Here is a 27,248-nt window from a genome sequence, read left to right as displayed (position 1 = left end):
GTGGACGGCGGTATGTTTCAGTCCCAAAAGGAAATGAGGGTTGAGACTCAAATTAGGGTTAGGGTTGGGGAGACTTGGCTTCCCGGAATGTAACCAGGGTTTTGGTGAAGCCTAGATTGGTAAAACAGACTGAGTAGGCCATCAGGAGTATAACATACTGCCAGTTAGTACACCATGTGGACAGGGAAATGTTTCAGTCGGAAGAAAAAAATTAGGGTTAAGACCCAAGTTAGGGTTAGCTGTCAGGAGATATGGCTTCCCAGAATGGAAACACGGTGTTGCTGAAGCCAAGCATGGTGAAACAGACTGAGAGGGCCAAAGGAATTGTGTGCCTACTGTCTTTTAGTACAACATGAGGATGGGGGTTTGTTACATTTGCACAACGAAATCAGGTTGAGTCTCAAGTTAGGGTTAGGGTTGGGGAGATGTGGCTTCCCAGGCTGGAAATAGGTCCTTGGTGAAGCCTAGCTTGCTGAATCAGACTGAGTGGGACATCAAGATGTCTTCCATACTGACATTTGGTACACTCTGTGGACGGCGGTATGTTTCAGTCCAAAAAGGAAATTAGGGCTAAGACTCAAATTAGGGTTAGGGTTGGGGAGAATTGGTTTCCCAGGATGGAACCAGGGTCTTGGTGAAGCATAGATTGGTGAAACAGACTGAGTAGGCCATCAGGAGGATAACATACTGCCTGTTAATACACCCTATGGACAGGGACATGTTTCATTCCATAGAGGAAATTTGGGTTAAGACCCAAGTGAGGGTTAGGGGTCGGGAGACTTGGCTTCCCAGAAGGGAAACAGGGTGTTGCTGAAGCCAAGCATGGTGAAACAGACTGACAGGGCCAAAGGAGTGGTGTGCCTACTGTCAACCTGTGGATGGGCGTTTGTTACAGTCGCACAAGAACATTAGGGTTAAGACTCCAGGTAGGGTTAGGGTTGTGGAGACTTGGCTTCCCAGGAGTGAACCAGGGCCTCTGAAAAGCCAAGCATGTTGAAATAGAGTGAGTGGGGCTTCACCAAGGGTTGCCTCCTGTCTTTTAGAACACTGTTTGGACGGGGGATGTTTGATTCCCAAACGGAAATTAGGGTTAAAACCCAGGTTAGGGTTAGGATTGGGGAGACTGGGCTTCCCCGAATGGAATCAGGGCTTTGGTGAAGGCAAGCTTGCTAAAACAGACTGAGTGGGCCATCAGAACGGGGTGCCTTCTTTCTTTTACTTCAAAGCGTGGACGGCGGTTTGTTACAGTTGCACCAGAAAATTGGGGTAAAATCTCATGTTAGGGCTAGGGAAGGGGAGATGTGGCTTGCCAGGTAGAAAACGAGTTCTTGGTGAAGCCTAGCTTGGTGAATCAGACTGAGTCGCCATCAAGATGGCTTCCATACTGACATTTGGTACACTCTGTGGACGGCGGTATGTTTCAGTCCAAAAAGGAAAAACGGGCTGAGACTCAAATTAGGGTTAGGGTTGGGGAGAATTGGTTTCCCAGGATGGAACCAGGGTCTTGGTGAAGCATAGATTGCTAAAACAGACTGAGTAGGCCATCAGGAGGATAACATACTGCCTGTTAATACACCCTATGGAGAGGGAGATGTTTCATTCCATAGAGGATATTTGGGTTAAGACCCAAATGAGGGTTAGGGGTCGGGAGACTTGGCTTCCCAGAAGGGAAACAGGGTGTTGCTGAAGCCAAGCATGGTGAAACAGACTGAGAGGGCCAAAGGAATCGTGTGCCTACTGTCTTTTAGTAGGACATGAGGATGGGGGTTTGTTAAATTTGCACAAGAAAATCAGGTTAAGTCTCAAGTTAGGGTTAGGGTTGGGGAGATGTGGCTTCCCAGGTTGGAAACGGGTCCTTGGTGCAGCCTAAGTTGCTGAATCAGACTGAGTGGGACATCAAGATGTCTTCCATACTGACATTTGGTACACTCTGTGGACGGCAGTATGTTTCAGTCCAAAAAGGAAATTAGGCCTGAGACTCAAATTAGTTTTAGGGTTGGGGAGACTTGTTTTCCCAGGAGGGAACCAGGGTCTTGGTGAAGCCTAATTTGGTAAAACAGACTGAGTAGGCCATCAGGAGGATAACATACTGCCTGTTAATACACCCTATGGACAGGGACATGTTTCAATCCATAGAGGAAATTTGGGTTAAGACCCAAGTGAGGGTTAGGGGTCGGGAGACTTGGCTTCCCAGGATGTAACCAGGGTTTTGGCGAAGCCTAGATTGGTAAAACAGACTGAGTAGGCCATCCGTAGTATATCATACTGCCAGTTAGTACACCATGTGGACAGGGAAATGTTTCAGTCCAAAGAAAAAATTAGGGTTAAGACCCAAGTTAGGGATAGCGGTCAGGAGACATGGCCTCCCAGAATGGAAACAGGGTGTTGCTGAAGCCAAGCACGGTGAAACAGACTGAGAGGGCAAAATGAATTGTGTGCCTACTGTCTTTTAGTAGAACATGAGGATGGGGGGTTGTTACATTTCAACAAGAAAATCAGGTTAAGTCTCAAGTTAGGGTTAGGGTTGGGGAGATGTGGCTTCCCAGGTTGGAAACGGGTCCTTGGTGAAGCTTTACTTCCTGAATCAGACTGAGTGGGGCATCAAGATGTCTTCCATACTTACATTTTGCACACTCTGTGGACCGCAGTACGTTTCAGTCCAAAAAGGATATGAGGGTTGAGACTCAAATTAGGGTTAGGGTTGGGGAGACTTGGCTTCCCAGGATGTAACCGGGGTTTTGGCGAAGCCTAGATTGGTAAAACAGACTGAGTAGGCCATCCGTAGTATAAAGTACTGCCAGTTAGTACACCATGTGGACAGGGAAATGTTTCAGTCCAAAGAAAAAATGAGGGTTAAGACCCAAGTTAGGGTTAGCGGTCAGGAGACATGGCCTCCCAGAATGGAAACAGGGTGTTGCTGAAGCCAAGCATGGTGAAACAGACTGAGAGGGCAAAATGAATTGTGTGCCTACTGTCTTTTAGTAGAACATGAGGATGGGGGGTTGTTACATTTCAACAAGAAAATCAGGTAAAGTCTCAAGTTAGGGTTAGGGTTGGGGAGATGTGGCTTCCCAGGTTGGAAACGGGTCCTTGGTGAAGCCTAACTTGCTGAATCAGACTGAGTGGGCATCAAGATGTCTTCCATACTTACATTTGGTACACTCTGTGGACCGCAGTACGTTTCAGTGCCAAAAGGAAATGAGGCCTGAGACTCAAATTAGGGTTAGGGTTGGGGAGACTTGGCTTCCCAGGATGTAACCAGGGTTTTGGTGAAGCCTAGATTGGTAAAACAGACTGAGTAGACCATCAGGAGTATAACATACTGCCAGTTAGTACACCATGTGGACAGGGAAATGTTTCAGTCCAAGGAAAAAATTAGGGTTAAGACCCAAGTTAGGGTTAGCGGTCAGGAGATATGGCTTCCCAGAATGGAAACACGGTGTTGCTGAAGCCAAGCATCGTGAAACAGACTGAGAGGGCCAAAGGAATTGTGTTCCTACTGTCTTTTAGTACAACATGAGGATGGGGGTTTGTTACATTTGCACAACGAAATCAGGTTAAGTCTCAAGTTAGGGTTAGGGTTGGGGAGATGTGGCTTCCCAGGTTGGAAACGGGTCCTTGGTGAAGCCTAGCTTGCTGAATCAGACTGAGTGGGACATCAAGATGTCTTCCATACTGACATTTGGTACACTGTGTGGACGGCGGTATCTTTCAGTCAAGAAGGAAATTAGGCCTGAGACTCAAATTAGGGTTAGGGTTGGGGAGACTTGGCTTCCCAGGATGTAACCAGGGTTTTGGTGAAGCCTAGATTGGTAAAACAGACTGAGTAGGCCATCAGGAGTATAACATACTGCCAGTTAGTACACCATGTGGACAGGGAAATGTTTCAGTCGGAAGAAAAAAATTAGGGTTAAGACCCAAGTTAGGGTTAGCTGTCAGGAGATATGGCTTCCCAGAATGGAAACACGGTGTTGCTGAAGCCAAGCATGGTGAAACAGACTGAGAGGGCCAAAGGAATTGTGTGCCTACTGTCTTTTAGTACAACATGAGGATGGGGGTTTCTTACATTTGCACAACGAAATCAGGTTGAGTCTCAAGTTAGGGTTAGGGTTGGGGAGATGTGGCTTCCCAGGCTGGAAATAGGTCCTTGGTGAAGCCTAGCTTGCTGAATCAGACTGAGTGGGACATCAAGATGTCTTCCATACTGACATTTGGTACACTCTGTGGACGGCGGTATGTTTCAGTCCAAAAAGGAAATTAGGGCTAAGACTCAAATTAGGGTTAGGGTTGGGGAGAATTGGTTTCCCAGGATGGAACCAGGGTCTTGGTGAAGCAAAAATTGGTAAAACAGACTGAGTAGGCCATCAGGAGGATAACATACTGCCTGTTAATACACCCTATGGAGAGGGAGATGTTTCATTCCATATTGGATATTTGGGTTAAGACCCAAGTGAGGGTTAGGGGTCGGGAGACTTGGCTTCCCAGAAGGGAAACAGGGTGTTGCTGAAGCCAAGCATGGTGAAACAGACTGAGAGGGCCAAACGAATCGTGTGCCTACTGTCTTTTAGTAGGACATGAGGATGGGGGTTTGTTAAATTTGCACAAGAAAATCAGGTTAAGTCTCAAGTTAGGGTTAGGGTTGGGGAGATGTGGCTTCCCAGGTTGGAAACGGGTCCTTGGTGAAGCCTAACTTGCTGAATCAGACTGAGTGGGACATCAAGATGTCTTCCATACTGACATTTGGTACACTCTGTGGACGGCAGTATGTTTCAGTCCAAAAAGGAAATTAGGCCTGAGACTCAAATTAGTTTTAGGGTTGGGGAGACTTGTTTTCCCAGGAGGGAACCAGGGTCTTGGTGAAGCCTAATTTGGTAAAACAGACTGAGTAGGCCATCAGGACGATAACATACTGCCTGTTAATACACCCTATGGACAGGGACATGTTTCAATCCATAGAGGAAATTTGGGTTAAGACCCAAGTGAGGGTTAGGGGTCGGGAGACTTGGCTTCCCTAAAGGGAAACAGGGCGTTGCTGAAGCCAAGCATGGTGAAACAGACTGACAGGGCCAAAGGAGTGGTGTGCCTACTGTCAACCTGTGGATGGGCGTTTGTTACAGTCGCACAAGAACATTAGGGTTAAGACTCCAGGTAGGGTTAGGGTTGTGGAGACTTGGCTTCCCAGGAGTGAACCAGGGCCTCTGAAAAGCCAAGCATGTTGAAATAGAGTGAGTGGGGCTTCACCAAGGGTTGCCTCCTGTCTTTTAGAACACTGTTTGGACGGGGGATGTTTGATTCCCAAACGTAAATTAGGGTTAAAAACCAGGTTAGGGTTAGGATTGGGGAGACTGGGCTTCCCCGAATGGAAACAGGGCTTTGGTGAAGGCAAGCTTGCTAAAACAGACTGAGTGGGCCATCAGAACGGGGTGCCTTCTTTCTTTTACTACAAAGCGTGGACGGCGGTTTGTTTCAGTTGCACAAGAAAATTGGGGAAAAATCTCATGTTAGGGCTAGGGATGGGGAGATGTGGCTTGCCAGGTAGAAAACGAGTTCTTGGTGAAGCCTAGCTTGGTGAATCAGACTGAGTCGCCATCAAGATGGCTTCCATACTGACATTTGGTACACTCTGTGGACGGCGGTATGTTTCAGTCCAAAAAGGAAAAACGGGCTGAGATTCAAATTAGGGTTAGGGTTGGGGAGAATTGGTTTCCCAGGATGGAACCAGGGTCTTGGTGAAGCATAGATTGGTAAAACAGACTGAGTAGGCCATCAGGAGGATAACATACTGCCTGTTAATACACCCTATGGAGAGGGAGATGTTTCATTCCATAGAGGAAATTTGGGTTAAGACCCAAGTGAGGGTTAGGGGTCGGGAGACTTGGCTTCCCAGAAGGGAAACAGGGTGTTGCTGAAGCCAAGCATGGTGAAACAGACTGAGAGGACCAAAGGAATTGTGTGTCTACTGTCTTTTAGTACCACATGAGGATGGGGGTTTGTTACATTTGCACAAGAAAATCAGGTTAAGTCTCAAGTTAGGGTTAGGGTTGGGGAGATGTGGCTTCCCAGGTTGGAAATGGGTCCTTGGTGAAGCCTAGCTTGCTGAATCAGACTGAGTGGGACATCAAGATGTCTTCCATACTGACATTTGGTACACTCTGTGGACGGCGGTATGTTTCAGTCCCAAAAGGAAATGAGGGTTGAGACTCAAATTAGGGTTAGGGTTGGGGAGACTTGGCTTCCCGGAATGTAACCAGGGTTTTGGTGAAGCCTAGATTGGTAAAACAGACTGAGTAGGCCATCAGGAGTATAACATACTGCCAGTTAGTACACCATGTGGACAGGGAAATGTTTCAGTCGGAAGAAAAAAATTAGGGTTAAGACCCAAGTTAGGGTTAGCTGTCAGGAGATATGGCTTCCCAGAATGGAAACACGGTGTTGCTGAAGCCAAGCATGGTGAAACAGACTGAGAGGGCCAAAGGAATTGTGTGCCTACTGTCTTTTAGTACAACATGAGGATGGGGGTTTGTTACATTTGCACAACGAAATCAGGTTGAGTCTCAAGTTAGGGTTAGGGTTGGGGAGATGTGGCTTCCCAGGCTGGAAATAGGTCCTTGGTGAAGCCTAGCTTGCTGAATCAGACTGAGTGGGACATCAAGATGTCTTCCATACTGACATTTGGTACACTCTGTGGACGGCGGTATGTTTCAGTCCAAAAAGGAAATTAGGGCTAAGACTCAAATTAGGGTTAGGGTTGGGGAGAATTGGTTTCCCAGGATGGAACCAGGGTCTTGGTGAAGCATAGATTGGTGAAACAGACTGAGTAGGCCATCAGGAGGATAACATACTGCCTGTTAATACACCCTATGGACAGGGACATGTTTCATTCCATAGAGGAAATTTGGGTTAAGACCCAAGTGAGGGTTAGGGGTCGGGAGACTTGGCTTCCCAGAAGGGAAACAGGGTGTTGCTGAAGCCAAGCATGGTGAAACAGACTGACAGGGCCAAAGGAGTGGTGTGCCTACTGTCAACCTGTGGATGGGCGTTTGTTACAGTCGCACAAGAACATTAGGGTTAAGACTCCAGGTAGGGTTAGGGTTGTGGAGACTTGGCTTCCCAGGAGTGAACCAGGGCCTCTGAAAAGCCAAGCATGTTGAAATAGAGTGAGTGGGGCTTCACCAAGGGTTGCCTCCTGTCTTTTAGAACACTGTTTGGACGGGGGATGTTTGATTCCCAAACGGAAATTAGGGTTAAAACCCAGGTTAGGGTTAGGATTGGGGAGACTGGGCTTCCCCGAATGGAATCAGGGCTTTGGTGAAGGCAAGCTTGCTAAAACAGACTGAGTGGGCCATCAGAACGGGGTGCCTTCTTTCTTTTACTTCAAAGCGTGGACGGCGGTTTGTTACAGTTGCACCAGAAAATTGGGGTAAAATCTCATGTTAGGGCTAGGGAAGGGGAGATGTGGCTTGCCAGGTAGAAAACGAGTTCTTGGTGAAGCCTAGCTTGGTGAATCAGACTGAGTCGCCATCAAGATGGCTTCCATACTGACATTTGGTACACTCTGTGGACGGCGGTATGTTTCAGTCCAAAAAGGAAAAACGGGCTGAGACTCAAATTAGGGTTAGGGTTGGGGAGAATTGGTTTCCCAGGATGGAACCAGGGTCTTGGTGAAGCATAGATTGCTAAAACAGACTGAGTAGGCCATCAGGAGGATAACATACTGCCTGTTAATACACCCTATGGAGAGGGAGATGTTTCATTCCATAGAGGATATTTGGGTTAAGACCCAAATGAGGGTTAGGGGTCGGGAGACTTGGCTTCCCAGAAGGGAAACAGGGTGTTGCTGAAGCCAAGCATGGTGAAACAGACTGAGAGGGCCAAAGGAATCGTGTGCCTACTGTCTTTTAGTAGGACATGAGGATGGGGGTTTGTTAAATTTGCACAAGAAAATCAGGTTAAGTCTCAAGTTAGGGTTAGGGTTGGGGAGATGTGGCTTCCCAGGTTGGAAACGGGTCCTTGGTGCAGCCTAAGTTGCTGAATCAGACTGAGTGGGACATCAAGATGTCTTCCATACTGACATTTGGTACACTCTGTGGACGGCAGTATGTTTCAGTCCAAAAAGGAAATTAGGCCTGAGACTCAAATTAGTTTTAGGGTTGGGGAGACTTGTTTTCCCAGGAGGGAACCAGGGTCTTGGTGAAGCCTAATTTGGTAAAACAGACTGAGTAGGCCATCAGGAGGATAACATACTGCCTGTTAATACACCCTATGGACAGGGACATGTTTCAATCCATAGAGGAAATTTGGGTTAAGACCCAAGTGAGGGTTAGGGGTCGGGAGACTTGGCTTCCCAGGATGTAACCAGGGTTTTGGCGAAGCCTAGATTGGTAAAACAGACTGAGTAGGCCATCCGTAGTATATCATACTGCCAGTTAGTACACCATGTGGACAGGGAAATGTTTCAGTCCAAAGAAAAAATTAGGGTTAAGACCCAAGTTAGGGATAGCGGTCAGGAGACATGGCCTCCCAGAATGGAAACAGGGTGTTGCTGAAGCCAAGCACGGTGAAACAGACTGAGAGGGCAAAATGAATTGTGTGCCTACTGTCTTTTAGTAGAACATGAGGATGGGGGGTTGTTACATTTCAACAAGAAAATCAGGTTAAGTCTCAAGTTAGGGTTAGGGTTGGGGAGATGTGGCTTCCCAGGTTGGAAACGGGTCCTTGGTGAAGCTTTACTTCCTGAATCAGACTGAGTGGGGCATCAAGATGTCTTCCATACTTACATTTTGCACACTCTGTGGACCGCAGTACGTTTCAGTCCAAAAAGGATATGAGGGTTGAGACTCAAATTAGGGTTAGGGTTGGGGAGACTTGGCTTCCCAGGATGTAACCGGGGTTTTGGCGAAGCCTAGATTGGTAAAACAGACTGAGTAGGCCATCCGTAGTATAAAGTACTGCCAGTTAGTACACCATGTGGACAGGGAAATGTTTCAGTCCAAAGAAAAAATGAGGGTTAAGACCCAAGTTAGGGTTAGCGGTCAGGAGACATGGCCTCCCAGAATGGAAACAGGGTGTTGCTGAAGCCAAGCATGGTGAAACAGACTGAGAGGGCAAAATGAATTGTGTGCCTACTGTCTTTTAGTAGAACATGAGGATGGGGGGTTGTTACATTTCAACAAGAAAATCAGGTAAAGTCTCAAGTTAGGGTTAGGGTTGGGGAGATGTGGCTTCCCAGGTTGGAAACGGGTCCTTGGTGAAGCCTAACTTGCTGAATCAGACTGAGTGGGCATCAAGATGTCTTCCATACTTACATTTGGTACACTCTGTGGACCGCAGTACGTTTCAGTGCCAAAAGGAAATGAGGCCTGAGACTCAAATTAGGGTTAGGGTTGGGGAGACTTGGCTTCCCAGGATGTAACCAGGGTTTTGGTGAAGCCTAGATTGGTAAAACAGACTGAGTAGGCATTCAGGAGTATAACATACTGCCAGTTAGTACACCATGTGGACAGGGAAATGTTTCAGTCCAAAGAGAAAATTAGGGTTAAGACCCAAGTTAGGGTTAGCTGTCAGGAGACATGGCTTCCCAGAATGGAAACAGGGTGTTGCTGAAGCCAAGCATGGTGAAACAGACTGAGAGGGCCAAAGGAATTGTGTGCCTACTGTCTTTTAGTACAACATGAGGATGGGGGTTTGTTACATTTGCACAAGAAAATCAGGTTAAGTCTCAAGTTAGGGTTAGGGTTGGGGAGATGTGGCTTCCCAGGTTGGAAACGGGTCCTTGGTGAAGCTTAACTTCCTGAATCAGACTGAGTGGGGCATCAAGATGTCTTCCATACTTACATTTGGCACACACTGTGGACGGCGGTATGTTTCAGTCCAAAAAGGAAATGAGGCCTGAGACTCAAATTAGGGTTAGGGTTGGGGAGACTTGGCTTCCCAGGATGTAACCAGGGTTTTGGCGAAGCCTAGATTGGTAAAACAGACTGAGTAGGCCATCCGGAGTATAAAGTACTGCCAGTTAGTACACCATGTGGACAGGGAAATGTTTCAGTCCAAAGAAAAAATGAGGGTTAAGACCCAAGTTAGGGATAGCGGTCAGGAGACATGGCCTCCCAGAATGGAAACAGGGTGTTGCTGAAGCCAAGCACGGTGAAACAGACTGAGAGGGCAAAATGAATTGTGTGCCTACTGTCTTTTAGTAGAACATGAGGATGGGGGGTTGTTACATTTCAACAAGAAAATCAGGTTAAGTCTCAAGTTAGGGTTAGGGTTGGGGAGATGTGGCTTCCCAGGTTGGAAACGGGTCCTTGGTGAAGCCTAACTTGCTGAATCAGACTGAGTGGGACATCAAGATGTCTTCCATACTGACATTTGGTACACTCTGTGGATGGCGGTATGTTTCAGTCCAAAAAGGAAATGAGGCCTGAGACTCAAATTAGGGTTAGGGTTGGGGAGACTTGGCTTCCCAGGATGTAACCAGGGTTTTGGCGAAGCCTAGATTGGTAAAACAGACTGAGTAGGCCATCCGGAGTATAACATACTGCCAGTTAGTACACCATGTGGACAGGGAAATGTTTCAGTCCAAAGAAAAAATGAGGGTTAAGACCCAAGTTAGGGATAGCGGTCAGGAGACATGGCCTCCCAGAATGGAAACAGGGTGTTGCTGAAGCCAAGCACGGTGAAACAGACTGAGAGGGCAAAATGAATTGTGTGCCTACTGTCTTTTAGTAGAACATGAGGATGGGGGTTTGTTACATTTCAACAAGAAAATCAGGTTAAGTCTCAAGTTAGGGTTAGGGTTGGGGAGATGTGGCTTCCCAGGTTGGAAACGGGTCCTTGGTGAAGCTTTACTTCCTGAATCAGACTGAGTGGGGCATCAAGATGTCTTCCATACTTACATTTTGCACACTCTGTGGACCGCAGTACGTTTCAGTCCAAAAAGGATATGAGGGTTGAGACTCAAATTAGGGTTAGGGTTGGGGAGACTTGGCTTCCCAGGATGTAACCGGGGTTTTGGCGAATCCTAGATTGGTAAAACAGACTGAGTAGGCCATCCGTAGTATAAAGTACTGTCAGTTAGTACACCATGTGGACAGGGAAATGTTTCAGTCCAAAGAAAAAATTAGGGTTAAGACCCAAGTTAGGGTTAGCGGTCAGGAGACATGGCCTCCCAGAATGGAAACAGGGTGTTGCTGAAGCCAAGCATGGTGAAACAGACTGAGAGGGCAAAATGAATTGTGTGCCTACTGTCTTTTAGTAGAACATGAGGATGGGGGGTTGTTACATTTCAACAAGAAAATCAGGTAAAGTCTCAAGTTAGGGTTAGGGTTGGGGAGATGTGGCTTCCCAGGTTGGAAACGGGTCCTTGGTGAAGCCTAACTTGCTGAATCAGAATGAGTGGGCATCAAGATGTCTTCCATACTTACATTTGGTACACTCTGTGGACCGCAGTACGTTTCAGTCCCAAAAGGAAATGAGGCCTGAGACTCAAATTAGGGTTAGGGTTGGGGAGACTTGGCTTCCCAGGATGTAACCGGGGTTTTGGTGAAGCCTAGATTGGTAAAACAGACTGAGTAGGCATTCAGGAGTATAACATACTGCCAGTTAGTACACCATGTGGACAGGGAAATGTTTCAGTCCAAAGAGAAAATTAGGGTTAAGACCCAAGTTAGGGTTAGCTGTCAGGAGACATGGCTTCCCAGAATGGAAACAGGGTGTTGCTGAAGCCAAGCATGGTGAAAGAGACTGAGAGGGCCAAAGGAATTGTGTGCCTACTGTCTTTTAGTACAACATGAGGATGGGGGTTTGTTACATTTGCACAAGAAAATCAGGTTAAGTCTCAAGTTAGGGTTAGGGTTGGGGAGATGTGGCTTCCCAGGTTGGAAACGGCTCCTTGGTGAAGCCTAACTTGCTGAATCAGACTGAGTGGGACATCAAGATGTCTTCCATACTGACATTTGGTACACTCTGTGGACGGCGGTATGTTTCAGTCCAAAAAGGAAATGAGGGTTGAGACTCAAATTAGGGTTAGGGTTGGGGAGACTTGGCTTCCCAGGATGTAACCAGGGTTTTGGCGAAGCCTAGATTGGTAAAACAGACTGAGTAGGCCATCCGTAGTATAACATACTGCCAGTTAGTATACCATGTGGACAGGGAAATGTTTCAGTCCAAAGAAAAAATTAGGGTTAAGACCCAAGTTAGGGTTAGCGGTCAGGAGACATGGCCTCCCAGAATGGAAACAGGGTGTTGCTGAAGCCAAGCATGGTGAAACAGACTGAGAGGGCAAAATGAATTGTGTGCCTACTGTCTTTTAGTAGAACATGAGGATGGGGGTTTGTTACATTTCAACAAGAAATTTAGGTAAAGTCTCAAGTTAGGGTTAGGGTTGAGGAGATGTGGCTTCCCAGGTTGGAAACGGGTCCTTGGTGAAGCCTAACTTCCTGAATCAGACTGAGTGGGCATCAAGATGTCTTCCATACTTACATTTTGCACACTCTGTGGACCGCAGTACGTTTCAGTCCCAAAAGGAAATGAGGCCTGAGACTCAAATTAGGGTTAGGGTTGGGGAGACTTGGCTTCCCAGGATGTAACCAGGGTTTTGGTGAAGCCTAGATTGGTAAAACAGACTGAGTAGGCATTCAGGAGTATAACATACTGCCAGTTAGTACACCATGTGGACAGGGAAATGTTTCAGTCCAAAGAGAAAATTAGGGTTAAGACCCAAGTTAGGGTTAGCTGTCAGGAGACATGGCTTCCCAGAATGGAAACAGGGTGTTGCTGAAGCCAAGCATGGTGAAACAGACTGAGAGGGCCAAAGGAATTGTGTGCCTACTGTCTTTTAGTACAACATGAGGATGGGGGTTTGTTACATTTCAACAAGAAAATCAGGTTAAGTCTCAAGTTAGGGTTAGGGTTGGGGAGATGTGGCTTCCCAGGTTGGAAACGGCTCCTTGGTGAAGCCTAACTTGCTGAATCAGACTGAGTGGGACATCAAGATGTCTTCCATACTGACATTTGGTACACTCTGTGGACGGCGGTATGTTTCAGTCCAAAAAGGAAATTAGGCCTGAGACTCAAATTAGGGTTAGGGTTGGGGAGACTTGGCTTCCCAGGATGTAACCAGGGTTTTGGCGAAGCCTAGATTGGTAAAACAGACTGAGTAGGCCATCCGTAGTATAACATACTGCCAGTTAGTACACCATGTGGACAGGGAAATGTTTCAGTCCAAAGAAAAAATTAGGGTTAAGACCCAAGTTAGGGTTAGCGGTCAGGAGAAATGGCCTCCCAGAATGGAAACAGGGTGTTGCTGAAGCCAAGCATGGTGAAACAGACTGAGAGGGCAAAATGAATTGTGTGCCTACTGTCTTTTAGTAGAACATGAGGATGGGGGGTTGTTACATTTCAACAAGAAATTTAGGTAAAGTCTCAAGTTAGGGTTAGGGTTGAGGAGATGTGGCTTCCCAGGTTGGAAACGGGTCCTTGGTGAAGCCTAACTTCCTGAATCAGACTGAGTGGGACATCAAGATGTCTTCCATACTGACATTTGGTACACTCTGTGGACGGCGGTATGTTTCAGTCCAAAAAGGAAATGAGGGTTGAGACTCAAATTAGGGTTAGGGTTGGGGAGACTTGGCTTCCCAGGATGTAACCAGGGTTTTGGCGAAGCCTAGATTGGTAAAACAGACTGAGTAGGCCATCCGGAGTATAACATACTGCCAGTTAGTACACCATGTGGACAGGGAAATGTTTCATTCCAAAGAAAAAATTAGGGTTAAGACCCAAGTTAGGGTTAGCTGTCAGGAGACATGGCTTCCCAGAATGGAAACAGGGTGTTGCTGAAGCCAAGCATGGTGAAACAGACTGAGAGGGCGAAAGGAATTGTGTGCCTACTGTCTTTTAGTACAACATGAGAATGGGGGTTTGTTACATTTGCACAAGAAAATCAGGTTAAGTCTCAAGTTAGGGTTAGGGTTGGGGAGATGTGGCTTCCCAGGTTGGAAACGGGTCCTTGGTGAAGCCTAACTTGCTGAATCAGACTGAGTGGGACATCAAGATGTCTTCCATACTGATATTTGGTACACTCTGTGGACGGCGGTATGTTTCAGTCCAAAAAGGAAATGAGGCCTGAGACTCAAATTAGGGTTAGGGTTGGGGAGACTTGGCTTCCCAGGATGTAACCAGGGTTTTGGCGAAGCCTAGATTGGTAAAACAGACTGAGTAGGCCATCCGGAGTATAACATACTGCCAGTTAGTACACCATGTGGACAGGGAAATGTTTCATTCCAAAGAGAAAATTAGGGTTAAGACCCAAGTTAGGGTTAGCTGTCAGGAGACATGGCTTCCCAGAATGGAAACAGGGTGTTGCTGAAGCCAAGCATGGTGAAACAGACTGAGAGGGCCAAAGGAATTGTGTGCCTACTGTCTTTTAGTACAACATGAGGATGGGGGTTTGTTACATTTCAACAAGAAAATCAGGTTAAGTCTCAAGTTAGGGTTAGGGTTGGGGAGATGTGGCTTCCCAGGTTGGAAACGGGTCCTTGGTGAAGCTTAACTTCCTGAATCAGACTGAGTGGGGCATCAAGATGTCTTCCATGCTTACATTTGGCACACTCTGTGGACCGCAGTACGTTTCAGTCCAAAAAGGATATGAGGGTTGAGACTCAAATTAGGGTTAGGGTTGGGGAGACTTGGCTTCCCAGGATGTAACCGGGGTTTTGGTGAAGCCTAGATTGGTAAAACAGACTGAGTAGGCATTCAGGAGTATAACATACTGCCAGTTAGTACACCATGTGGACAGGGAAATGTTTCAGTCCAAAGAGAAAATTAGGGTTAAGACCCAAGTTAGGGTTAGCTGTCAGGAGACATGGCTTCCCAGAATGGAAACAGGGTGTTGCTGAAGCCAAGCTTGGTAAAGAGACTGAGAGGGCCAAAGGAATTGTGTGCCTACTGTCTTTTAGTACAACATGAGGATGGGGGTTTGTTACATTTCAACAAGAAAATCAGGTTAAGTCTCAAGTTAGGGTTAGGGTTGGGGAGATGTGGCTTCCCAGGTTGGAAACGGGTCCTTGGTGAAGCTTAACTTCCTGAATCAGACTGAGTGGGGCATCAAGATGTCTTCCATACTTACATTTGGCACACTCTGTGGACCGCAGTACGTTTCAGTCCAAAAAGGATATGAGGGTTGAGACTCAAATTAGGGTTAGGGTTGGGGAGACTTGGCTTCCCAGGATGTAACCGGGGTTTTGGTGAAGCCTAGATTGGTAAAACAGACTGAGTAGGCATTCAGGAGTATAACATACTGCCAGTTAGTACACCATGTGGACAGGGAAATGTTTCAGTCCAAAGAGAAAATTAGGGTTAAGACCCAAGTTAGGGTTAGCTGTCAGGAGACATGGCTTCCCAGAATGGAAACAGGGTGTTGCTGAAGCCAAGCTTGGTAAAGAGACTGAGAGGGCCAAAGGAATTGTGTGCCTACTGTCTTTTAGTACAACATGAGGATGGGGGTTTGTTACATTTGCACAAGAAAATCAGGTTAAGTGTCAAGTTAGGGTTAGGGTTGGGGAGATGTGGCTTCCCAGGTTGGAAACGGCTCCTTGGTGAAGCCTAACTTGCTGAATCAGACTGAGTGGGACATCAAGATGTCTTCCATACTGACATTTGGTACACTCTGTGGACGGCGGTATGTTTCAGTCCAAAAAGGAAATGAGGCCTGAGACTCAAATTAGGGTTAGGGTTGGGGAGACTTGGCTTCCCAGGATGTAACCAGGGTTTTGGCGAAGCCTAGATTGGTAAAACAGACTGAGTAGGCCATCCGGAGTATAACATACTGCCAGTTAGTACACCATGTGGACAGGGAAATGTTTCAGTCCAAAGAAAAAATTAGGGTTAAGACCCAAGTTAGGGTTAGCGGTCAGGAGACATGGCCTCCCAGAATGGAAACAGGGTGTTGCTGAAGCCAAGCATGGTGAAACAGACTGAGAGGGCAAAATGAATTGTGTGCCTACTGTCTTTTAGTAGAACATGAGGATGGGGGGTTGTTACATTTCAACAAGAAATTTAGGTAAAGTCTCAAGTTAGGGTTAGGGTTGAGGAGATGTGGCTTCCCAGGTTGGAAACGGGTCCTTGGTGAAGCCTAACTTCCTGAATCAGACTGAGTGGGACATCAAGATGTCTTCCATACTGACATTTGGTACACTCTGTGGACGGCGGTATGTTTCAGTCCAAAAAGGAAATGAGGGTTGAGACTCAAATTAGGGTTAGGGTTGGGGAGACTTGGCTTCCCAGGATGTAACCAGGGTTTTGGCGAAGCCTAGATTGGTAAAACAGACTGAGTAGGCCATCCGGAGTATAACATACTGCCAGTTAGTACACCATGTGGACAGGGAAATGTTTCAGTCCAAAGAGAAAATTAGGGTTAAGACCCAAGTTAGGGTTAGCTGTCAGGAGACATGGCTTCCCAGAATGGAAACAGGGTGTTGCTGAAGCCAAGCATGGTGAAACAGACTGAGAGGGCCAAAGGAATTGTGTGCCTACTGTCTTTTAGTACAACATGAGAATGGGGGTTTGTTACATTTGCACAAGAAAATCAGGTTAAGTCTCAAGTTAGGGTTAGGGTTGGGGAGATGTGGCTTCCCAGGTTGGAAATGGGTCCTTGGTGAAGCCTAACTTGCTGAATCAGACTGAGTGGGACATCAAGATGTCTTCCATACTGATATTTGGTACACTCTGTGGACGGCGGTATGTTTCAGTCCAAAAAGGAAATGAGGCCTGAGACTCAAATTAGGGTTAGGGTTGGGGAGACTTGGCTTCCCAGGATGTAACCAGGGTTTTGGCGAAGCCTAGATTGGTAAAACAGACTGAGTAGGCCATCCGGAGTATAACATACTGCCAGTTAGTACACCATGTGGACAGGGAAATGTTTCAGTCCAAAGAAAAAATTAGGGTTAAGACCCAAGTTAGGGATAGCGGTCAGGAGACATGGCCTCCCAGAATGGAAACAGGGTGTTGCTGAAGCCAAGCACGGTGAAACAGACTGAGAGGGCAAAATGAATTGTGTGCCTACTGTCTTTTAGTAGAACATGAGGATGGGGGGTTGTTACATTTCAACAAGAAAATCAGGTTAAGTCTCAAGTTAGGGTTAGGGTTGGGGAGATGTGGCTTCCCAGGTTGGAAACGGGTCCTTGGTGAAGCTTTACTTCCTGAATCAGACTGAGTGGGGCATCAAGATGTCTTCCATACTTACATTTTGCACACTCTGTGGACCGCAGTACGTTTCAGTCCAAAAAGGATATGAGGGTTGAGACTCAAATTAGGGTTAGGGTTGGGGAGACTTGGCTTCCCAGGATGTAACCGGGGTTTTGGCGAATCCTAGATTGGTAAAACAGACTGAGTAGGCCTTCCGTAGTATAAAGTACTGCCAGTTAGTACACCATGTGGACAGGGAAATGTTTCAGTCCAAAGAAAAAATGAGGGTTAAGACCCAAGTTAGGGTTAGCGGTCAGGAGACATGGCCTCCCAGAATGGAAACAGGGTGTTGCTGAAGCCAAGCATGGTGAAACAGACTGAGAGGGCAAAATGAATTGTGTGCCTACTGTCTTTTAGTAGAACATGAGGATGGGGGGTTGTTACATTTCAACAAGAAAATCAGGTAAAGTCTCAAGTTAGGGTTAGGGTTGGGGAGATGTGGCTTCCCAGGTTGGAAACGGGTCCTTGGTGAAGCCTAACTTGCTGAATCAGACTGAGTGGGCATCAAGATGTCTTCCATACTTACATTTGGTACACTCTGTGGACTGCAGTACGTTTCAGTCCCAAAAGGAAATGAGGCCTGAGACTCAAATTAGGGTTAGGGTTGGGGAGACTTGGCTTCCCAGGATGTAACCAGGGTTTTGGTGAAGCCTAGATTGGTAAAACAGACTGAGTAGGCATTCAGGAGTATAACATACTGCCAGTTAGTACACCATGTGGACAGGGAAATGTTTCAGTCCAAAGAGAAAATTAGGGTTAAGACCCAAGTTAGGGTTAGCTGTCAGGAGACATGGCTTCCCAGAATGGAAACAGGGTGTTGCTGAAGCCAAGCATGGTGAAACAGACTGAGAGGGCCAAAGGAATTGTGTGCCTACTGTCTTTTAGTACAACATGAGGATGGGGGTTTGTTACATTTGCACAAGAAAATCAGGTAAAGTCTCAAGTTAGGGTTAGGGTTGGGGAGATGTGGCTTCCCAGGTTGGAAACGGGTCCTTGGTGAAGCTTAACTTCCTGAATCAGACTGAGTGGGGCATCAAGATGTCTTCCATACTTACATTTGGCACACTCTGTGGACGGCGGTATGTTTCAGTCCAAAAAGGAAATGAGGCCTGAGACTCAAATTAGGGTTAGGGTTGGGGAGACTTGGCTTCCCAGGATGTAACCAGGGTTTTGGCGAAGCCTAGATTGGTAAAACAGACTGAGTAGGCCATCCGGAGTATAAAGTACTGCCAGTTAGTACACCATGTGGACAGGGAAATGTTTCAGTCCAAAGAAAAAATGAGGGTTAAGACCCAAGTTAGGGATAGCGGTCAGGAGACATTGCCTCCCAGAATGGAAACAGGGTGTTGCTGAAGCCAAGCACGGTGAAACAGACTGAGAGGGCAAAATGAATTGTGTGCCTACTGTCTTTTAGTAGAACATGAGGATGGGGGGTTGTTACATTTCAACAAGAAAATCAGGTTAAGTCTCAAGTTAGGGTTAGGGTTGGGGAGATGTGGCTTCCCAGGTTGGAAATGGGTCCTTGGTGAAGCTTAACTTCCTGAATCAGACTGAGTGGGACATCAAGATGTCTTCCATACTGACATTTGGTACACTCTGTGGACGGCGGTATGTTTCAGTCCCAAAAGAAAATGAGGCCTGAGACTCAAATTAGGGTTAGGGTTGGGGAGACTTGGCTTCCCAGGATGTAACCAGGGTTTTGGTGAAGCCTAGATTGGTAAAACAGACTGAGTAGGCCAACCGGAGTATAACATACTGCCAGTGAGTACACCATGTGGACAGGGAAATGTTTCATTCCAAAGAGAAAATTAGGGTTAAGACCCAAGTGAGGGTTATCGGTCAGGAGACATGGCTTCACAGAATGGAAACAGGGTGTTGCTGAAGCCAAGCATGGTGAAACAGACTGAGAGGGCCAAAGGAATTGTGTGCCTATTGTCTTTTAGTAGAACATGAGGATGGGGGGTTGTTACATTTGCACAAGAAAATCAGGTTAAGTCTCAAGTTAGGGTTAGGTTTGGGGAGATGTGGCTTCCCAGGTTGGAAACGGGTCCTTGGTGAAGCTTAACTTCCTGAATCAGCCTGAGTGGGGCATCAAGATGTCTTACATACTTACATTTTGCACACTCTGTGGACCGCAGTACGTTTCAGTCCAAAAAGGATATGAGGGTTGAGAATCAAATTAGGGTTAGGGTTGGGGAGACTTGGCTTCCCAGGATGTAACCGGGGTTTTGGTGAAGCCTAGATTGGTAAAACAGACTGAGTAGGCATTCAGGAGTATAACATACTGCCAGTTAGTACACCATGTGGACAGGGAAATGTTTCAGTCCAAAGAGAAAATTAGGGTTAAGACCCAAGTTAGGGTTAGCTGTCAGGAGACATGGCTTCCCAGAATGGAAACAGGGTGTTGCTGAAGCCAAGCATGGTGAAACAGACTGAGAGGGCCAAAGGAATTGTGTGCCTACTGTCTTTTAGTACAACATGAGGATGGGGGTTTGTTACATTTGCACAAGAAAATCAGGTTAAGTCTCAAGTTAGGGTTAGGGTTGGGGAGATGTGGCTTCCCAGGTTGGAAACGGGTCCTTGGTGAAGCCTAACTTGCTGAATCAGACAGAGTGGGGCATCAAGATGTCTTCCATACTTACATTTGGTACACTCTGTGGACCGCAGTACGTTTCAGTCCCAAAAGGAAATGAGGCCTGAGACTCAAATTAGGGTTAGGGTTGGGGAGACTTGGCTTCCCAGGATGTAACCAGGGTTTTGGTGAAGCCTAGATTGGTAAAACCGACTGAGTAGGCATTCAGGAGTATAACATACTGCCAGTGAGTACACCATGTGGACAGGGAAATGTTTCAGTCCCAAGAGAAAATTAGGGTTAAGACCCAAGTTAGGGTTAGCTGTCAGGAGACATGGCTTCCCAGAATGGAAACAGGGTGTTGCTGAAGCCAAGCATGGTGAAACAGACTGAGAGGGCCAAAGGAATTGTGTGCCTACTGTCTTTTAGTACAACATGAGGATGGGGGTTTGTTACATTTGCACAAGAAAATCAGGTTAAGTCTCAAGTTAGGGTTAGGGTTGGGGAGATGTGGCTTCCCAGGTTGGAAACGGGTCCTTGGTGAAGCTTAACTTCCTGAATCAGACTGAGTGGGGCATCAAGATGTCTTCCATACTTACATTTGGCACACTCTGTGGACGGCGGTATGTTTCAGTCCAAAAAGGAAATGAGGCCTGAGACTCAAATTAGGGTTAGGGTTGGGGAGACTTGGCTTCCCAGGATGTAACCAGGGTTTTGGCGAAGCCTAGATTGGTAAAACAGACTGAGTAGGCCATCCGGAGTATAAAGTACTGCCAGTTAGTACACCATGTGGACAGGGAAATGTTTCAGTCCAAAGAAAAAATGAGGGTTAAGACCCAAGTTAGGGATAGCGGTCAGGAGACATGGCCTCCCAGAATGGAAACAGGGTGTTGCGGAAGCCAAGCATGGTGAAACAGACTGAGAGGGCCAAAGGAATTGTGTGCCTACTGTCTTTTAGTACAACATGAGGATGGGGGTTTGTTACATTTGCACAAGAAAATCAGGTTAAGTCTCAAGTTAGGGTTAGGGTTGGGGAGATGTGGCTTCCCAGGTTGGAAACGGCTCCTTGGTGAAGCTTAACTTCCTGAATCAGACTGAGTCGGGCATCAAGATGTCTTCCATACTAACATTTGGCACACTCTGTGGACCGCAGTATGTTTCAGTCCAAAAAGGAAATGAGGGTTGAGACTCAAATTAGGGATAGGGTTGGGGAGACTTGGCTTCCCAGGATGGAACCAGGGTCTTGGTGAAGCATGGATTGGTAAAACAGACTGAGTAGGCCATCAGGAGGATAACATACTGCCTGTTAATACACCCTATGGAGAGGGAGATGTTTCATTCCATAGAGGATATTTGGGTTAAGACCCAAGTGAGGGTTAGGGGTCAGGAGACTTGGCTTCCCAGAAGGGAAACAGGGTGTTGCTGAAGCCAAGCATGGTGAAACAGACTGAGAGGGCCAAAGGAATCGTGTGCCTACTGTCTTTTAGTAGGACATGAGGATGGGGGTTTGTTACATTTGCACAAGAAAATCAGGTTAAGTCTCATGTGAGGGTTAGGGTTGGGGAGATGTGGCTTCCCAGGTTGGAAACGGGTCCTTGGTGAAGCCTAACTTGCTGAATCAGACTGAGTGGGACATCAAGATGTCTTCCATACTGACATTTGGTACACTCTGTGGACGGCAGTATGTTTCAGTCCAAAAAGGAAATTAGGCCTGAGACTCAAATTAGGGTTAGGGTTGGGGAGACTTGGCTTCCCAGGATGTAACCAGGGTTTTGGTGAAGCCTAGATTGGTAAAACAGACTGAGTAGGCCATCAGGAGTATAACATACTGCCAGTTAGTACACCATGTGGACAGGGAAATGTTTCAGTCCAAAGAAAAAATTAGGGTTAAGACCCAAATTAGGGTTAGCGGTCTGGAGACATGGCTTCCCAGAATGGAAACAGGGTGTTGCGGAAGCCAAGCATGGTGAAACAGACTGAGAGGGCCAAAGGAATTGTGTGCCTACTGTCTTTTAGTACAACATGAGGATGGGGGTTTGTTACATTTGCACAAGAAAATCAGGTTAAGTCTCAAGTTAGGGTTAGGGTTGGGGAGATGTGGCTTCCCAGGTTGGAAACGGCTCCTTGGTGAAGCTTAACTTCCTGAATCAGACTGAGTCGGGCATCAAGATGTCTTCCATACTAACATTTGGCACACTCTGTGGACCGCAGTATGTTTCAGTCCAAAAAGGAAATGAGGGTTGAGACTCAAATTAGGGATAGGGTTGGGGAGACTTGGCTTCCCAGGATGTAACCAGGGTTTTGGTGAAGCCTAGATTGGTAAAACAGACTGAGTAGGCATTCAGGAGTATAACATACTGCCAGTTAGTACACCATGTGGACAGGGAAATGTTTCAGTCCAAAGAGAAAATTAGGGTTAAGACCCAAGTTAGGGTTAGTTGTCAGGAGACATGGCTTCCCAGAATGGAAACAGGGTGTTGCTGAAGCCAAGCATGATGAAACAGACTGAGAGGGCCAAAGGAATTGTGTACCTACTGTCTTTTAGTACAACATGAGGATGGGGGTTTGTTACATTTGCACAAGAAAATCAGGTTAAGTCTCAAGTTAGGGTTAGGGTTGGGGAGATGTGGCTTCCCAGGTTGGAAACGGGTCCTTGGTGAAGCCTAACTTGCTGATTCAGACTGAGTGGGACATCAAGATGTCTTCCATACTGACATTTGGTACCCTTTGTGGACGGCGGTATGTTTCAGTCCCAAAAGGAAATGAGGCCTGAGACTCAAATTAGGGTTAGGGTTGGGGAGACTTGGCTTCTCAGGATGTAACCAGGGTTTTGGCGAAGCCTAGATTGGTAAAACAGACTGAGTAGGCCATCCGGAGTATAACATACTGCCAGTTAGTACACCATGTGGACAGGGAAATGTTTCAGTCCAAAGAGAAAATTAGGGTTAAGACCCAAGTTAGGGTTAGCTGTCAGGAGACATGGCTTCCCAGAATGGAAACAGGGTGTTGCTGAAGCCAAGCATGGTGAAACAGACTGAGAGGGCCAAAGGAATTGTGTGCCTACTGTCTTTTAGTACAACATGAGGATGGGGGTTTGTTACATTTGCACAAAAAAATCAGGTTAAGTCTCAAGTTAGGGTTAGGGTTGGGGAGATGTGTCTTCCCAGGTTGGAAACGGCTCCTTGGTGAAGCTTAACTTCCTGAATCAGACTGAGTGGGGCATCAAGATGTCTTCCATACTAACATTTGGCACACTCTGTGGACTGCAGTATGTTTCAGTCCAAAAAGGAAATGAGGGTTGAGACTCAAATTAGGGTTAGGGTTGGGGAGACTTGGCTTCCCAGGATGTAACCAGGGTTTTGGTGAAGCCTAGATTGGTAAAACAGACTGAGTAGGCATTCAGGAGTATAACATACTGCCAGTTAGTACACCATGTGGACAGGGAAATGTTTCAGTCCAACGAGAAAATTAGGGTTAAGACCCAAGTTAGGGTTAGCTGTCAGGAGACATGGCTTCCCAGAATGGAAACAGGGTGTTGCTGAAGCCAAGCATGGGGAAACAGACTGAGAGGGCCAAAGGAATTGTGTACCTACTGTCTTTTAGTACAACATGAGGATGGGGGTTTGTTACATTTGCACAAGAAAATCAGGTTAAGTCTCAAGTTAGGGTTAGGGTTGGGGAGATGTGGCTTCCCAGGTTGGAAACGGGTCCTTGGTGAAGCTTAACTTCCTGAATCAGACTGAGTGGGGCATCAAGATGTCTTCCATACTAACATTTGGCACACTCTGTAGACCGCAGTATGTTTCAGTCCAAAAAGGAAATGAGGGTTGAGACTCAAATTAGGGTTAGGGTTGGGGAGACTTGGCTTCCCAGGATGTAACCAGGGTTTTGGCGAAGCCTAGATTGGTAAAACCGACTGAGTAGGCATTCAGGAGTATAACATACTGCCAGTTAGTACACCATGTGGACAGGGAAATGTTTCAGTCCAAAGAGAAAATTAGGGTTAAGACCCAAGTTAGGGTTAGCGGTCAGGAGACATGGCTTCCCGGAATGGAAACAGGGTGTTGCTGAAGCCAAGCATGGTGAAACAGACTGAGAGGGCCAACGGAATTGTGTGCCTACTGTCTTTTAGTACAACATGAGGATGGGGGTTTGTTACATTTGCACAAGAAAATCAGGTTAAGTCTCAAGTTAGGGTTGGGTTGGGGAGATGTGGCTTCCCAGGTTGGAAACGGGTCCTTGGTGAAGCCTAGCTTGCTGAATCAGACTGAGTGGGACATCAAGATGTCTTCCATACTGACATTTGGTACACTATGTGGACGGCGGTATGTTTCAGTCCCAAAAGAAAATGAGGCCTGAGACTCAAATTAGGGTTAGGGTTGGGGAGACTTGGCTTCCCAGGATGTAACCAGGGTTTTGGTGAAGCCTAGATTGGTAAAACAGACTGAGTAGGCCAACCGGAGTATAACATACTGCCAGTGAGTACACCATGTGGACAGGGAAATGTTTCATTCCAAAGAGAAAATTAGGGTTAAGACCCAAGTGAGGGTTATCGGTCAGGAGACATGGCTTCCCAGAATGGAAACAGGGTGTTGCTGAAGCCAAGCATGGTGAAACAGACTGAGAGGGCCAAAGGAATTGTGTGCCTATTGTCTTTTAGTAGAACATGAGGATGGGGGGTTGTTACATTTGCACAAGAAAATCAGGTTAAGTCTCAAGTTAGGGTTAGGGTTGGGGAGATGTGGCTTCCCAGGTTGGAAACGGGTCCTTGGTGAAGCTTAACTTCCTGAATCAGCCTGAGTGGGGCATCAAGATGTCTTCCATACTTACATTTTGCACACTCTGTGGACCGCAGTACGTTTCAGTCCAAAAAGGATATGAGGGTTGAGAATCAAATTAGGGTTAGGGTTGGGGAGACTTGGCTTCCCAGGATGTAACCGGGGTTTTGGTGAAGCCTAGATTGGTAAAACAGACTGAGTAGGCATTCAGGAGTATAACATACTGCCAGTTAGTACACCATGTGGACAGGGAAATGTTTCAGTCCAAAGAGAAAATTAGGGTTAAGACCCAAGTTAGGGTTAGCTGTCAGGAGACATGGCTTCCCAGAATGGAAACAGGGTGTTGCTGAAGCCAAGCATGGTGAAACAGACTGAGAGGGCCAAAGGAATTGTGTGCCTACTGTCTTTTAGTACAACATGAGGATGGGGGTTTGTTACATTTGCACAAGAAAATCAGGTTAAGTCTCAAGTTAGGGTTAGGGTTGGGGAGATGTGGCTTCCCAGGTTGGAAACGGGTCCTTGGTGAAGCCTAACTTGCTGAATCAGACTGAGTGGGGCATCAAGATGTCTTCCATACTTACATTTGGTACACTCTGTGGACCGCAGTACGTTTCAGTCCCAAAAGGAAATGAGGCCTGAGACTCAAATTAGGGTTAGGGTTGGGGAGACTTGGCTTCCCAGGATGTAACCAGGGTTTTGGTGAAGCCTAGATTGGTAAAACCGACTGAGTAGGCATTCAGGAGTATAACATACTGCCAGTGAGTACACCATGTGGACAGGGAAATGTTTAAGTCCAAAGAGAAAATTAGGGTTAAGACCCAAGTTAGGGTTAGCTGTCAGGAGACATGGCTTCCCAGAATGGAAACAGGGTGTTGCTGAAGCCAAGCATGGTGAAACAGACTGAGAGGGCCAAAGGAATTGTGTGCCTACTGTCTTTTAGTACAACATGAGGATGGGGGTTTGTTACATTTGCACAAGAAAATCAGGTTAAGTCTCAAGTTAGGGTTAGGGTTGGGGAGATGTGGCTTCCCAGGTTGGAAACGGCTCCTTGGTGAAGCTTAACTTCCTGAATCAGACTGAGTGGGGCATCAAGATGTCTTCCATACTAACATTTGGCACACTCTGTGGACCGCAGTATGTTTCAGTCCAAAAAGGAAATGAGGGTTGAGACTCAAATTAGGGATAGGGTTGGGGAGACTTGGCTTCCCAGGATGTAACCAGGGTTTTGGTGAAGCCTAGATTGGTAAAACAGACTGAGTAGGCAATCAGGAGTATAACATACTGCCAGTTAGTACACCATGTGGACAGGGAAATGTTTCAGTCCAAAGAGAAAATTAGGGTTAAGACCCAAGTTAGGGTTAGCTGTCAGGAGACATGGCTTCCCAGAATGGAAACAGGGTGTTGCTGAAGCCAAGCATGGTGAAACAGACTGAGAGGGCCAAAGGAATTGTGTACCTACTGTCTTTTAGTACAACATGAGGATGGGGGTTTGTTACATTTGCACAAGAAAATCAGGTTAAGTCTCAAGTTAGGGTTAGGGTTGGGGAGATGTGGCTTCCCAGGTTGGAAACGGCTCCTTGGTGAAGCTTAACTTCCTGAATCAGACTGAGTGGGGCATCAAGATGTCTTCCATACTAACATTTGGCACACTCTGTAGACCGCAGTATGTTTCAGTCCAAAAAGGAAATGAGGGTTGAGACTCAAATTAGGGTTAGGGTTGGGGAGACTTGGCTTCCCAGGATGTAACCAGGGTTCTGGTGAAGCCTAGATTGGTAAAACAGACTGAGTAGGCCATCAGGAGGATAACATACTGCCTGTTAATACACCCTATGGACAGGGACATGTTTCAATCCATAGAGGAAATTTGGGTTAAGACCCAAGTGAGGGTTAGGGGTCGGGAGACTTGGCTTCCCAGAAGGGAAACAGGGTGTTGCTGAAGCCAAGCATGGTGAAACAGACTGACAGGGCCAAAGGAGTGGTGTGCCTACTGTCAACCTGTGGATGGGCGTTTGTTACAGTCGCACAAGAACATTAGGGTTAAGACTCCAGGTAGGGTTTGTGTTGTGGAGACTTGGCTTCCCAGGAGTGAACCAGGGCCTCTGAAAAGCCAAGCATGTTGAAATAGAGTGAGTGGGGCTTCACCAAGGGTTGCCTCCTGTCTTTTAGAACACTGTTTGGACGGGGGATGTTTGATTCCCAAACGGAAATTAGGGTTAAAAACCAGGTTAGGGTTAGGATTGGGGAGACTGGGCTTCCCCGAATGGAAACAGGGCTTTGGTGAAGGCAAGCTTGCTAAATCAGACTGAGTGGGCCATCAGAACGGGGTGCCTTCTTTCTTTTACTACAAAGCGTGGACGGCGGTTTGTTACAGTTGCACAAGAAAATTGGGGTAAAATCTCATGTTAGGGCTAGGGATGGGGAGATGTGGCTTGCCAGGTAGAAAACGAGTTCTTGGTGAAGCCTAGCTTGGTGAATCAGACTGAGTCGCCATCAAGATGGCTTCCATACTGACATTTGGTACACTCTGTGGACGGCGGTATGTTTCAGTCCAAAAAGGAAAAAAGGGCTAAGACTCAAATTAGGGTTAGGGTTGGGGAGAATTGGTTTCCCAGGATGGAACCAGGGTCTTGGTGAAGCATGGATTGGTAAAACAGACTGAG

This window comes from Heloderma suspectum, chromosome 4, assembly GCF_057233095.1.
Source record: "Heloderma suspectum isolate Gila_16-S chromosome 4, 16-S_ref, whole genome shotgun sequence".
Classification (NCBI taxonomy): domain Eukaryota; kingdom Metazoa; phylum Chordata; class Lepidosauria; order Squamata; family Helodermatidae; genus Heloderma; species Heloderma suspectum.
This window is presented reverse-complemented; position numbering follows the sequence as displayed.